The following is a 13,939-nucleotide window of genomic DNA, read 5'->3' as shown; positions in this document are numbered from 1 at the left end:
GTGCTACCGAATCTAACTCTTCTTCTGTAAACCAGCATGGCTGCTAGGGTGTGTGCCGGGGTTTTTTTTGTTTTTTTTCAATATTTTTGCTATTATTCTGTTTAAAATACCCAGAAATTTACGACAGCAGCCCAACCTTCAGCTCTACCCCCCTCCCCCTGGAAGTCAGTGGCGCTGAGCTGAATGGTGGGCCCACCTGGGCTGAGTCCAGCGTTCAGCTCTTTCACCTGCCTCCTCTGAGCCCATGTGGAATTTGGAGGCAGGCTAGGGAGCGGTGGGGGGTCCTCCCACATTCATATAAATGGTGGCAGGGGGAAGAGGCCCAGGAAGTGCCAGAAAAATGTGGTATTTTTCAGGACCCACTTCTCAGCTCCTGTAAATCGCTGCCATTTTTTGGCCGAAAATGCACCTGAAAAAACCAAAATTGTAAGAGAATCACATAGCACAGTGATGGCTAACCTATGGCACGGGTGCCAGAGGTGGCACTCAGAGCCCTCTCTGTGGGCACGCACAGAGTTCATCATGTGGGGGGGGGAATCGCCCCCACACACACACATACATATCTAGGCTGGCCTGGGCTGCAGGGCTCGATTATTAGCATTAAACCTAAGACCTAGTTTTGGGGAAGCAGTGTAGGTAACCCTGTTAAGCGCTGTTAAACCCCACTGATTTTCATGCAAAGAACTAAAGCGTGATCCTTTACCTGGGAGTAAGTTCGGTTGCTGGCAATGTGGCTTGCTTCTGAGTAAACCCTCCTAGGGTCATGATTCACCCGTTCGAAGAGTTGCATGGTTGCCTCAAAGCAAAGCCAACAACTACCACCAAGCTTACTCCTGAGTAACGCACGCCTCAGAGCCAGCCATTTTTCCTAAACTAAAACCTCAGTATTCAGGATAAATTGCCATGTTGGCACTTTGCAATAAATAAGTGGGTTTTGGGTTGCAGTTTGGGCACTCGTTCTCAAAAAGGTTCGCCATCACTGACATAGCAGATACCCCTGGGTGAAAAACAGTAATACCCCCCTCCCCAAAAAGTATTTTGCGCTGCACAGAGGAGCTGAGAAATTAAGAGATAGCCCTGCAGGTCCCTTCCTTCAAGAGAGAGTCCAGTAGGAGGAGCTCTTGCTTATCTTGGCCAGCTTGGCCATCAACAGCCCTTCGCCTTCTGTGCCTGATTTCAAACTGTTGCTAGACTGATGCTACTTGTTCATTTTTTTAAAAGGAATTCCCTTCAGCTAATCCTCAGTCGGTATGTCTGTGGCTTCTCTAGTTGTATACACTTCCTCCTAATATTTCTTCGATGCCCCGGATTTCTTCTGACTGATACATTGCAATCCTCCAAGCAGAATTCATGTGGAAGAGCGGGAAATGGAACCCAGTTCTCCAGATTAGAGTCCACCTGCCCTTAACCACTACCCCACGCTGGCTCTTCGCAGCCAATAACGTCTTCGTTTCTGGGTTCAGGCTCCTTCTGCCTTGTGTGCATCCGTGCCTTTTATATCTCCCTTTAACTGAAGCTGCTGTTTGCATGTTTTAGCTCCTTTGAACTTTCAGGCTGAGCTTTGTTTTTGTTTTTAGCCTTTAAACTGGGGGTGTTCTGCTCTGGCCCTCCAGATGTTCATGGACTACAATTCCCATCAGCCCCTACCAGTACTCCAGGAACATCTGGAGGGCCAGATTTGGACATCCCTGCTGCTGCAGAGTGCTTAGCTGACGAAAACTGTGGTGATCCAGAGGGTTTGGAATGTTGCCCCCGCATTCAGAAAGGGCGCTCGTCAAAAGCATGAGATGGTTGAGGCAAAGTCTGGCAGCCCTGCGTGTGATGTTGACTGCCGCAGCAGCTGACACGGAGGCTCTGGTCCTCCGAGAGCTGGTGGCTGCTGCTGGGAAGACAGAGAGGATTGCGTGAGGACCCCTCTGCCTGGGCTCGGGTGGAACACTGTGAGGGTACCGTACCCTTCTTACAGTGGCCTTGGCAAGGAGGGCAGCCTTGTCCCAAGTGCCGTTGGTCCCTTGAGGCAGGGCGATGTGGGGGTTGTGACTGGAGAGGGCTGCTCGTGAGACCCGAATGTACTCTTTCTAGTCTCTTGGTTTGTCGCAGAACTTCATACAAAGCATGCGCCCCCCCGGTCTCCAAGGTATAAAATCTCCCGACGCGGACGATCTTTTTTTGCTCTGGAGGATGCTAAATCTGACGCTTTTTGCTTTCACAGCTTAAAGTTGCCGCCTTTTGGTTTGGGTTTCCTTTTTGGTGCATCTTGAGTTCTTTTCCATCAGCTGAACACGGAGTGGCATTGAATGTGGAGGGCGAAGACGCCAGGTGAGCAAACAAAGGGAGCCGATGCTCTGGGCCAAACGTTGGCTTTTCAGCTCTTTGCTTCTTTGATGGGTTAGGAATCTGCCGTGGCTCTTTCCACAGTCTTGTTGGGTCAGGGTTGCTGTCTGTGGTCTGAGTCAGCGCGGTGGAATAGTTAAGAGCAAGTGGACTCTAATCCTGAAAACTGGGTTTGATTCCCCACTCCTCCACATGAGTGGCTGAGTCTTACCTGGTGAACTGGGTTTGCTTCCCCGCTCTTACACATGAAGCTTAGCGGGTGACCTTGGGCTAGCCACAGTTCACTCAGAACTGTTTCAGCCCCATCTATCTCACAAGGCGCCTGTTGTGGGGAGAGGAAGGGAAAGGAGTTCGTAAGCCGCCTTGAGTCTCCTTACAGGAGAGAAAGGCAGGGAATAAACCCAAACTCTTCTTGGTCTGTGTTTGGCAGCAGAGTGAAGTAGGCGGTGGACCTGCATTAATGGTGAAGACCCCGTGCATGTCATTCTCAACAGCAAGTGAATTCCAAACACACACAAATATGTTGGCCTCGTTTGCAAAGGGTGGACCTGCAAGCCCCCTTGGTGGGCTGCTTCCTACACGGCATTGTTTCAGCGGTTGTGTGTCTGATGGTCCTGTGGTTTGTTTCCTGACCGCTCCACTTCATGATCACAGTGGAGGTTTTAAATAGTTCCCTTTGTAGGAGGTGGGACCGGCTTGGCCTTCAGCCATTTCCCTGTGCCCGGCAGACTTCCCTTTCAGATTAAAATGTGGTCTGTTACCTCAGATGGTGACAAAGGATACATTTTTAATAGTGATTTGAGTGGGTGTCGGCTGTGCTGTGCACGGTGAATCTGTCCTGGTGTTTCTGTAGCCAGACAACACTTCGAAATCCCGCCAATCGTCCCATTTGAGCTGAGACGATAATGGAACAAAAGCAGAACGTGCAAGAGCAGGAAACCAGGTCTCAGTATTGTTGTTTGTGGTTTATATATATATAAATATAATGTGTTAAGTTGTTAGCTGCCCTGAGCTGACCTCGGTTGGGATGGGGAGGGATAGAAGTCTAGTCAACAAACAAACAAAGGTGTGTGTTCTGCCAGCACCTTTACATGAGCTGCTTCTTACAGGTGTTCAGTCCAAAATGTCTTGCTTCTGTAAGTCTGCAGAGGAACCAGCACGCACACGTTTATGCACACATGCACTGAACTGCTGCCTTGGACCGAGTAATTGAACTAGCTTTGCCAAGCAGGTAGGGCTTTTTGATGTTGCAGAAGTGTTTGACTTCGAGGCAAATCCTGCGTGGGCCCTTTGGCCGTGGCTGGGCGTTGCTTGCTCTGGGGATTAGACGCTCATGGGGATCAACTCCATGGCTTGGATCCTGCTGAGGATTTTTGCAATTAGAGGGGAGGGCAGTTTTTGCTGACCGCCCTCCATTTCTTTGGGTCTCTTCTTCCTGGGGAGCACCGTTTTCAGGGCTGTTTCAAGCTGAGGAGCAGTGCCACACGGATGGAAACAGTTCATGTCCATGGGTGTTTCCCGTGAGTCTGAGCGCATGGTCCTCCGCTGACGGGATCTTCAGCCAGCACTGGCTCTACTGCCCACCTGTGCAGATGCCAGAGAAGGTGTGGAGCCAGCACAAGGCAAACGAAGTCTATGGGGCATAGTGCTTAAGAGCAGCAGACTCTAATCTGGACAGTGGCGTATCTGCCTAGGGACAAGGGGTACCCCTTGTCCCCGGGCGCCACTCTTCTGGTCACATGGGGGGCTCAAAATCGGGGCCCCACGTGACCAGGAAGTCCTGCTGTCTCATTGTTTTTGCGTGCCTCGACCCCATCCGAGGCACGCAAAAAACAACGAGCACCCTCAACCCCACCCTGAACTCCCCCCTCTTCAGAAGAGACTGCAGGCTGCTGGCTGGGAACCAAGCCAGCAGGGGGAGCCTGGGGGGAGGTGGGCACCCTAGACCTTGCCCATGTCCATGGTGACATGGGCAGGGTTGAGGGCAGTGGGGGTGGAGCCTGCGGGCATTAGGGGTGGAGCTAGGATGGTGGGGGGCAGAGCCTGGGGGGCGTCCTAGAGACAATTTGTCTCCGGGTGCCATTTGCCCCTGGTACGCTTCTGAATCTGGAGAATTGGGTTTGATTCCCCTCTCCTCCACATGAAGCCTGCTGGGTGACCTTGGGCTAGAAACAGTTTGTTCAGAGCTCTCTCAGCCCCACCTACCTCACAAAGTGTCTGCCATGGGGAGACAGAGGGAAGGCTCTTGTAAGCCACTTCGAGACTTGTGAAAGGTAGAGAAAAGCCGGGTGTAAAACCAACTCCTCTTCTTTTTCTTGCTTCCAGGGTTCGTTGGTGGGGGGTGGGTGGGGGGTGGGTGGAATGATCCTTGAGTCTCTGCTTTGCTTTCCTGTGGGGTGTTATGACTCCATCCCAGGAGCAAGGCAGATGGTCCACCTGGTATCTGCAGAAAGCCAGCAGCCTCTTGGTCTTTGACTGGATTCGTGGCTTCCCTGATGTTCACTCGGGCCACTTCCTTCCCTCTATTTTTTTCCCATGAACAGATTGGCCTAAAAACCCGTGGTGGCGAACCTTTGGCACTCCAGATGTTATGGACTACAATTCCCATCAGCCCCTGCCAGCATGGCCAATTGGCCATGCTGGCGGGGGCTGATGGGAATTGTAGTCCATAACGTCTGGAGTGCCAAAAGTTCGCCACCACTGGCCTAAACGCTGCTGAGCTATGAAATCCAGCCTGGTCCCCGATGGCTCTCCCCTTGCGGAGCTTCCCCGCACTGCTCTCTCCTCTCCCCAGGCTGCTCCTGGGGGCCCTGGCTGCTTTTCCATCCTACGGGGGGAGAGATCTTGCCACAGGGCAGCTCCTCTGCCTGGGTGCAGGAAGCACAGAAGACCGAGCTAATCTGGCTGGTAGAACATGTGAAACAGCTCTCCGTGATTCTCCGTGGAATGTGCTCTCCCTCCAGCCCTCTCAGGCATCACTGTAGTTTGTGTGCCTTCCGAGTGGCTTGTGCCCCTGTGTTAACTAGTGTGGGGCTTGCGCAAGAGTGTTATCTGGATTGTCTCCGTCTGGACACTGGGATTTCTTGCAGCAGCCCCATTCTCAGACGCCTCTCTCGGTTTGGGCCTGGAAGCAGTGCCAGAGCTTGGTCATGCAGTCTTTCCGGTATCCTCTGCAGGGCTGATGTTTTTCTTTATCGCCGTAGCTGCCAGCTCAGAGGCTAGATGTGAGGCTGAGCAACACAGTGAGCCTTCTTAGCACTGACAGACGACCCTGCAAAGACCGCCTGCGTCGCCACACGCCCACTCCTGGTATCTGCTGGTGGGGAGTCCTGCTGGCCGCAGCTGAAAGCTAGAATATAAACATTTGCGATCCATCCGCCTTATTCTTCTGCCCGCCTCCGGTTTCTAATTCTGTTGTGACTGAGCACTTCCTTAGCAGTTCTGATTAGGTTGCAAACCCCGCCCCCCGTTGCTGTTGCTTGTTCCCATCCTGGGGTGTGGGCATAATCTTCCACGACTCCCACCGCTTAACTTATCCAAACGTGTTGTTTTTTATGTTAAAGGTGGATGCATTTTGGCTCTGCTTTGGTATTATTTTTGCTCAGGATCCTTATTTGATCAGCCTTGTTCCTGTGCTTTAAGGTTTGGGCCAAGAGAAGAGGCGGGTGCGGCTTTGATGACCGGATGTGCCGGAATCTCAGCGTATACCGATTCGGCCTGATTTCTTTAACATGCCGTTGTTTGCTGTAGGGCAGAGGACTCCAGACCTCAGTTCATTAGGGCGGGGGCCCCAACCTTTTTGCGCCCACAGGCACCTTTGAGATTTTGATAACAGTATGGTGGGCGTAGCCGCAAAATGGCTGCCACCGTTCCTTTTGCTGTGGGGGTGGCAGCTGCTGCCAAAGCGACATTTTTAGAAATCTGTGCAGCCAATCAGAAGCCTTGATGGCCAAAAGCCCCACCTATCCTTACCCACTTTCTAAAAACATTTTGTGGTGCTAGACAGTGTGTCAGTAGGCCCCATGGTGCTCCAAACTATTAGAAATATCCATTTCAGATATGACCATCCGTATTCAGTAGGTCTTAAATAGTACAGAAACTGATCTCTGGGCCTCCCTTTCAAAAGGTCCCCCACTAAAGTCCCTCACAAAATGAGTGTCAGCCTTGCCTGTTTAGCCAAGACCCTGCTCACCAAGCTCCTGGGATGGAGACCTTTGTCCCCAATCATGTCTCTAACTCACTCTCTCCCAAAAGATTGGCTCTTATTGATAAAACTGTGCTAGGCAAGTGATGCTGCCTCTCAGAAGCCCGAGGCAAACACGTGGCCAAAAGCCCTCCCAAGCCCTCAAAAAACAAGCATACAAGCCCTCAACAGGGCACACAGTTTAAAAATTGTTTTAAGGATAACACCCCCAAAACCAGAGCTCACCTTTTGCTTTCTGAACCGATGCCTTCTGCTCCCTTTCGCTGCCCCTCAGAGATTGCTCAAAAGAACTGGGTGGCAGTCAGATAGAGCTGGTGACTCACCAGAAGCCCCATCTCCCAGAAGCTTGAGGCAAGCACGCAACCAAAAACAAAGAAAATCCCCTGCACAAACAAAAGCCCTCCCAAGCCCTCAAAAAACAAGCACACGAGCCCTCAAAAACACACAGAAAAAAATAGTTTTAAGAATAACTGCCCCCCTCCCCCAAAACCCCGGAGCTTAACTTTTGCTCTCTGTTCAGCTGCCTTCTGCTCCCTTTCGCTGCCTCTCAGATATGTAGATGGCCTCGCCAGTCTGGGACACCCCCACAAGCAAAACCCCTGCTATCTTTTCCTGACATGTCCCGCTGTTGAGTTACAGCATGGCAAGAGTTACAGCATGGCAAGAGCCTTTGGAAGGCAGAGCAAGGGCAGAGCAAGAAAGAAGTATGACTTTTGTGATGCTGTCCTACTGCCCGTTACACCCCTCGAGGATCTGCTAGCGCAGGAAGGCAAAGGAAGGGGGGACCTTTTAAGTGTCCTTTGATTGAAAAGCAGTCCCTGTTGGATCTGGAGCGGAAACCAGAGAGAATATGGATAAGAGAATTGCTGCCTTGGAGATGATCTAGAGAAATTACGCCAAGCCTGTGTGGCCTCAAAGCAAACACAAACATGCTGCATGGTTAAATGTCAGTCGACTTCAGTGGGATTCAATGTTGCGCCCATCCTTTCGGTTGCCATGATTAAAGACACTTGCATAAAAATCTCATGGCGCCTTAAAGGTTAGCATTTGTTTCAATAGGGCTGCAATCCCAGACACACTTACAAGTGAGTAAGTCCCACCAAGCTTAGTGAGACGTACCTGTGCGTAAGCATCCCTGGGATTGCGCTGCCGGAAGCACACCTGTCGATGCCCTCAGATCTCTTATTTAGATGGGTTCGTTCTTGCTTCAGTGAGTGAGGAGATCAATGACGGCTCTGTGCTTTTTTTAAAAAAACATTTCTTGTCTTGAAAGCATCTTCAGAAAGCCTCTAAGGTGATTTCTAGTCCTGGAGATACATTTCTCCCCGGGGCTCCCATTGGCAAGGGCAAATGTCACTCAGAGCACCCTGTTAAAGGGGCTGGGGGGGGGGCACCATCTTTCCTAGGTCTTTGGCTGAGCCAGGCGAAGAGGAGAAAGGAAGGCTTAAATGTGGGGTGGAGTGCCTGGCTTCCCTTCGTTGCTGCCCCCGCCCCCGGTGTTTCAGAGCAACAGTGCTTGCCCCAGAAGCAGAGGACTGGCCCGTGAGTCCAAGACAAATTGATTCTGCTTCTGGCTAAGGATTTTGGGTGCTGTTAAGGATGGCGGAAGAGGAGATGGCCGGCTCTGGTGTGTGGGGCAGAGGGCGGTGAGAAGTTCAGCCCTGCAAAAACAGTCAGGAACCAGGCAAATGCATAGCGGGGCTCACGCAGATGAACGTGAAGTGTGTGCCGGGGGATTTCCTATTGAACTGCGCCACTCTTTCAATTAATGGGCATGAAAATGCCTTTTGGTTTCTCTGCCCCAAGCAGTGAAATGTCTTACATTGCATTGAGATATGCTACTACTATTTTATTCCTATTTTGTTCCTTCTTTGAGAGAGAGCAGATATGCGGGCTGCATTCTTGTAAATCGGGAAGACTTGCTGCTCCGATGCTTGGCTAAGGTGGTGCTTTTGGGGTGTCTGCCCCCCCCCACCCCCGGTTTATTCCAAATGGGATTCAGGGGCCCAGGGGTTAATACAATACAAGCTGGCAAAAATGAGACAGGAATAAAATGATGTTGGCGTTTTGGGTGGGGTGGGTTTTGGAATCAAACCTCCCCGGAATCCTGTATCTCACTGAACTCACCACGAGTGCTACAGGAGCAGTGAAAGGGCCTGCCTTGCTCTGTCCCATGTTTGCATCTTTTCTTTCCTCTCCTGGTGTACTGCCCGGTTTTCCTTCCAGGCGTCAGGCAACTTTGTCCTTGTTTGAAAAGCAAATGTGACGAAAGAAGGAGGGTCTAAATAAAGTGGTGCTGCTTGTTGATTTGGTTCTTGGCTGTTTCTTGCGGGGGGGGGGAGGGAGGGGAGTGTATTGAATCCATCGGGAAGCTCTTGTGGGGAGAGCTCTCGAGAGGCAGAACAAGGCAAAGCGGCTAGATGAGGGGTGCCACACTTACAACCTGGGGGCAGGTTCTGACCCCTTGATGATGCTTATCAGGCTTTCCAGCCAACAGAGGCAAACCTCCCTCCCCCCCCCCTCCCCCCCCCCCCCCCCGGTGCCATTCAAAGCAGATTCCCCCTTCCCCAGAGCCCGGGCCAGCCCAGCCAAATCACAATTATGACACATCTGGCCCTCAAATCAAATGAGTTTAACACCCCCTCCCCTGGACTACACGGCTTGGAGCTATTGAGACAGACCAGAGTAGCTGCTTTCTGCCCCATGACTTTACCATGGATGTCCACGAATGTCCTGCAGGTGTAGCATTAGACACCATGGATGTCCATGAATGTCCTGCAGGTGTAGCATTAGACACTGGTTGAGACTGTGGCCCAGCCTCCGTGGTGCAGCCTCCGTGGTGCAGCTTGGCCTAGCATTCTGCTTGTTTTCGGTAGAAGGTTGCGCCTTGGGTAACTGTAGTTGGCTTGGGGCATCATATCCTGACGCCGAAGTAGGACACGCCCTCGTTCAGAGGTATCATAAATGCCATTTTTCCATGGCATTTTGGAAGAGGAGAGACTCAGCAGGTCATGTGGCAGGCGGTCTTTGGGTGCTATAAAAGAACTCCGACCTGCTTTGTCCTCCGCTCAGCTGCAGAGAGGACGCTATCACGAGATTCAACGCCGAAGATTCTGTCGGTATTCACAAGGAAGGTAAATTGCTAATGGTTGGAGCAAACCCAGGGAGAATTGGCAGGAGGTTCTAGGACCATGGTGGCGAACCTATGGCACTCCAGATGTTTATGGACTACAATTCCCAATTGGCCATGCTGGCAGGGGCTGATGGGGATTGTTGTCCATGAACATCTGGAGTGCCATAGGTTCGCCACCACTGTTCTAGGATGGAACCAAACGAAGATCATGGTGAATTGGTAGCATCCTTCCACGTTTCAGTCCCGAAAAGGTTAGGAGGAAAGTTCTAACGTGTGGAAGCGCTGCTGTTTTTGAACATGGGAATGGCAAAGCTGTTTAAGATAAGAGCAATACAACCATCTAGATGTGCTCTGCAGGTAGTTATCAGAGCAAGTGGAACGTTTCATTCCTACATCACCTCTCACCCTTTATAGTTTCCTGACATTTTTATTTAGCTGGTCAACAGATCAACAAAATCCAATTGGTTACATTCCAGGAGCAGCAGTGGTGTAGTGGTTAAGAGCAGGTGCATTCTTATCTGGAGGAACCGGGTTTGATTCCCCGCTCTGCCACCTGAGCTGTGGAGGCTTATCTGGGGAATTCAGATTAGCCTGTGCACTCCCACACACGCCAGCTGGGTGACCTTGGGCTAGTCACAGTTCTATGGAGCTCTCAGCCCCACCTACCTCACAGGGTGTTTGTTGTGAGGGGGGAAGGGCAAGGAGATTGTCAGCCCCTTTGAGTCTCCCATAGGAGGGAAAGGGGGGATATAAAATCCAACTCTTCTTCTTTCTGCTCCACCCCAAGCACAGAAAGCTGGAAAGGGGGATTCAGAGGGATGAAAGAGAACCGTTTTGGGGGAGGGGGCCATGGCTCAAGGGTAAAACACCTGCTTTGGGGGCAGAGGCCCCTCGTTTCAGTCTTGCGGCATCGCCAGCTTAAAAGGGGTCAGGTATTGTGAAAGACATCTGTCCTTAGACAGTCAGGATAGCAACGATCTAGACTGATCAATGGGTCTGTCTGCTTTGGTAGGAGGCCAACTTGTGTGGTGGGCGGATCTGCCCCCCCCCCCCCCAGTGATGGCTGCATTTGGAGTAACCATCAACCACTCGAGATTCTGAGCTTGGGGATGAGGCATTTCGCCTCCCATGCCTACTGATTTTCCCAAGAGGGATGACAAGGTGGATGAACTCAAACATAAATCAACAAGGAAAATGTACTAAAAAGCCCGTAAATGCCTGCGTTGCAAACTGAAACCACCGTCAGTGGAAAAATTACAAAGGACTGCAGCTGAAGCAAACATGCGTAAAATGAGTATCACTGTGTAGGAATATCTTCTCCACAGCTGTGCATATAAATAATTAAAGGCAGCGCCGACCAATCCATGAATTCACTGGAGACCCAGCACGGTGTTTGGACTAATTTGACAGACCTACAGCCCAATCCAGAGGGCTTCCAGGTAGCGCGGGAAGGCAGCAAACGACAGAAAATCCCTGGCCGCCAGAAAGCCTTCCATAGGACAAAATGGACTTTTGGGCCTGCGCCGGGGCTGTTTCTGGCTCAGTGGTCCCGTGGGAGCCAACTTTAGTTGGGAACACCTCTAGCCTGCCCTCAGCCATGCCGGTATTTAGCTTTAGGCTGGCACAGCTCTTCAGGTGGCTGGCTTTTTCCTGTTGGGGTCCCATACACAGAGCCACCAGCCTCCACATTTACCCTCTCCACTGGTGCCACTCATGCTGGTGTGAAGTTTGGGCAGAGCTGGTGTGCTGCTACAGCAACACACAGCACTGAGGGGGCTCGGAGCCAGGGCTGGGCTCGCAGTAGTTTAGCCAGTGATGATGCCAAAGAAAAGGCCTTGTATTCCCCAGCGCTACTTGCCTGGGAGTGCTCCTGCAAAGACTCTGGGGAATGCCTGGCCGGCAGTCTTGCTGAGCGGTGCCTCTCCTCGAAGGCCAGTCTGTGTCTGCCACACTTGATTTACATCTGGAGACCCAGAGCTGCCTGCTGGAATCTCCCTTGGCCCTGTGAATGAGCTTTGAGCGAGAAGCCTGTGCTGTCAGTTGGAGGGGCCATGACAGCTGGTCAGATGGGCAAATGCACTGGAGTGACTCCACACCAATTCCAGGTGCCCCCCCCGCCCCGATTGTAAGTCTGCAGGAATCCATTTCCCCCCCCCCCCCCCCGCCCAAATATTGGAACCATGAGGAAAGCTGGGGATAGAAATGTTTTAACAAATATTTATTTGGACAATCTTTCTGTTGCCTTCTTTTCACCCACAACCGCTGCCTCTTTCTCCTTCTCTTTTTAAACATAGCTGCCCCAAATTTTTGTTTTTGTATTTTTTGTCAATCCTTTAGATTCCGTTGACTTTCTCAGTTTTTCAACTACTTGATTCTTTGACAAACTAAGAAAATCGTTTCTTTTTGTTTGTAAATTATTTCAATGTGTGATAGCTGAAAATCTTGCTTTGACTACGGTCAGCATATCTGCAGAAGTGCATTCTAAGCCCTGGAAGGGTATTCTGGAATAAAAATTCATTAGCGTTTAAAAGTCCTGTACGAGTCTAGGATTTGGAGGGAAACCATGAAGAGAATAAGACTCAAACTCCAAACAGGGGCACAGAACTGGCAGAAAGGAAGATGACTGTAGGTGAGAGTAAGATATAGGCCTGGCACCATGAAAGGTGACCATGGTGATTTCCTCACTGGCAATCCTGGGATAGTCACCCGAAATATCCAGGTTCCCTCGAGATCTCCCCACTGCCGAACCGCAGAACACAGATCAGTCCTGTTTCTGGTGCCCCCCCCCCCCCAATCATGGGATTTTCTTGGACCTGCTTGTATATGCACCTTTTTGAAAAAACACTCCAATGGGAGCTAATAGGAGATGGGGGCTACATATTTGGGGGTCCATAACTTTGGCCCCCATGAACCAAACTTCACCAAACCTGGGTGGTATCATCAGGAGAGTCTCCTAAAGGTACTCTGAAATTTTGGTGCTGCTAGCTTAACAATTGCACCCCTGACAGCAGGCACCCCCCCTCCCCGAAGGGACAGGGCTAGGCGTCTTCACTAGAAACACGCTGCAGTGAGGATGTTGGAACCTGGATGAAAAGGTGCCGATTCTTTTGAAACTTGGTTGTATCTAGATTAAATGTTCAGTGGGAATTCGGCCCATGAGCACCATGTTCTGATGAAGAGAGAGCTTCAAAACCCAAGCAGCTTCCAGCCTGTCCTCAAACGGGGCTTTTCAGAAGTGAGTGTGGCTGCCTGGACAGGCTTCATCTGCAGCATTTTCATTTGTTGAAATTAGCTGCTGCTTGAGATGCCGTCGATCTTAACATGCAGCAGAGAAGAGAAGCTGGAAGCCTAGACTGACCCCACCCATCCACCCACCCACCCTTGCTTGCTGCTTCCTCACATGACACAGAATCCAAGCGCCCTCCGAGTCTCCCTTCAGTCAATTCCCATCTGCACCCATTCTGCCAAGAGCTGAGCAAAGATCTTGGGACCCTCCCGTCACCTTCTCTGGCGTCAAAAGCCCCCAGAGGTCTGGCTGGAATCTGGGATATGTAAGGTATCAGAATACTTCCCTTTGTGGTCTGGTATGACAGTACGCAGCGGACTGTGGAGGTTTCCAGGTCATTTCCCTGCAGAGGGAAAGAGCCGTCCCGACAGAACTGTGAGGAGTGGCAAGGAGGAGTGCGGAACTTGGAATGGGATGAGGAACAGAGCTGTAAACGGCCAGGCCAGCCTTTGGCAGAGGAAGTCAGATAACAGGAACCACCAATAACTTGAGTGAAAGAGAATTAAGTCAAGTCCTCAAAGGGGTTTCTTGCCTCAGTTGTGCTGTGTGCACCAACAGGCAGTATGTACAGTGATAGGGTGTTGTGTGCCAATTTTTGATAGATTTTAGGACTGCTATAATAAAATAGTTTTATCAACCAGAACAGAGACTGCAGCTAAGAACTCAGAAGGAAATCGAGACTAGAAAGGGCAGCTCTGAAGGAGCTACAAAAGGTAAGGATGTGTCACTGGATGTGTCAAGATCAAATTAATTCATGCCACAGCGTTCCCTGTGACTTTGGATGGGTGTGAAAGCTGGACAGTGAAGAAAGTTGAACAGTGAAGAAAGTGGGTTCCTTTGAAATGTGATGTTGGAAGAGAGTTATATGGATACTGTGAACTGCATCCCCTCCCCCCGAAAAATGAATTAGTGGGTTCTAGATCAAACCAAACCCAAACTGCCCCTAGAAAGTAAAATGACTAAGCTGTTGTACTTTGGTCAC

Source organism: Sphaerodactylus townsendi, linkage group LG03 (assembly GCF_021028975.2).
Source record: "Sphaerodactylus townsendi isolate TG3544 linkage group LG03, MPM_Stown_v2.3, whole genome shotgun sequence".
NCBI lineage: Eukaryota > Metazoa > Chordata > Lepidosauria > Squamata > Sphaerodactylidae > Sphaerodactylus > Sphaerodactylus townsendi.
Note: the sequence above shows the minus strand (reverse complement) of the source record.